Here is a 1,652-nt window from a genome sequence, read left to right as displayed (position 1 = left end):
TAATAATATTTAATTAATTTAAATATTTACTTTTATAAGTAGTTATTTATTTTTTATAAATTTTTTATTTTTTTTTTAAATTGAATGATAAACAATTTTTGAGAGATACCTAATTGTATTGAATAAATATAAAGATAATTTCTCATAATATATATGATATGATAATAAAGCACTTACTTCACTTCAATGAAAGAAAAATTAAATTAAAAATAGATAAAAGCACTTATTTTCAATTTTGGATATAGATTATTCCCCACTCATAAAAATATATTGTGTTCACATTTAACACCGATATAATATGTAAATTGCACCTAAAATCACATAGCATATTATAAAAGCAACTTCTTGTGTTCATGAATGTATTTAACTCAAAATCATGCTTTATTGATTAGTATCAATTATGATTGAGGATTTATTTTTTTTATATTGTTATTCTCATACTTTCGTTAATGTAATTAATAATCAAATGAAGAAACCTAACTGTCTATAGTTGATACATCAAGATATAAGTTAACAAATTATATTGCTGTATAAATTAAAGAGAAATTATATTTGCATTGTTTTTTTAGGGGTGTTGATAGATCAAATCCGATTCGCATATCCACCGTGCTTATTCGAATTCGATTCGAAAATTGCGAATATAGATATGATCTATAAGGTTATTAGATCGGATTCGATCTGATCCGATCCACACACTAATATATCGGATATGCAGATTCGTATATCCGCAAAATTAAATAAATAATTTTTTTATATTTTATTTCAACTAAGATTAGAAAAAATAAATTTTATTAATTTTTTAATAAAAATAATCTTTTAAAAATATTTTTATATTTTTATAAATATACGGATCGGATCAGATCAAAGTTTAAAAATTACGGATATTAAATCCAATAATTTTAGTGTAAATCGAGTTAAAATTTTAGTCATATCTAATTTGACCTGATCCGCACTTAACTCTAGTTTTTTGCCATAATTCTTTTGTACATATTCGTTTTATAGTATAGAAGATCATTTTTTTTTATCATATATACTAAATGAAAGATAAAATAGTAAAATTGTGCTAATTTAATTTTCACACGTCTTTATCTTTTATTCTTTTATTTCAACCATATTTACAGTATATTCTATCACATATATATGAACTACATCCTCCTTCATTATCTTCAGAAATAATGGCCAAGTCTTCTATAGTTCTATGTTAAAGGAATATGAATAATCCCTAAAATAGAGAATTATAGTCTATTTGGATAGAATTAGTCAATCTTTTAATAATAAAATTTAAATATTATATTATTTGTCTAATCAAAACAAAAAAGACTAATTTCTTAATAATCAAATCCAACATGCATAGTTTTTTTTTTTTCACAACTACTTTTTTAAAATTAAGATATATTTTTAAAATTTTTAAACTCTAAAAATGCTTACAAATTTCAAACAAAAATACTGATAATAAAATCAATAGTACAAATTAAATTCACGTCATAACCATATTTGATAACATAACATAAGAACAACATGTATAAATAAATGTTACATTATAACTGCCCAATGCAATATATCCGAAGTACAAAGATTTTTTATTTTATTTTTATTTTTGGCTTGCTTGCACAATGCAATAATTAACGCACGTTCATCCCTATAATAATGTT

The sequence above is a fragment of the Arachis duranensis genome, chromosome 1 (genome assembly GCF_000817695.3).
Source record: "Arachis duranensis cultivar V14167 chromosome 1, aradu.V14167.gnm2.J7QH, whole genome shotgun sequence".
NCBI lineage: Eukaryota > Viridiplantae > Streptophyta > Magnoliopsida > Fabales > Fabaceae > Arachis > Arachis duranensis.
The sequence above is the reverse complement of the archived record's forward strand: the minus strand, read 5'-3'. Positions refer to the sequence as shown.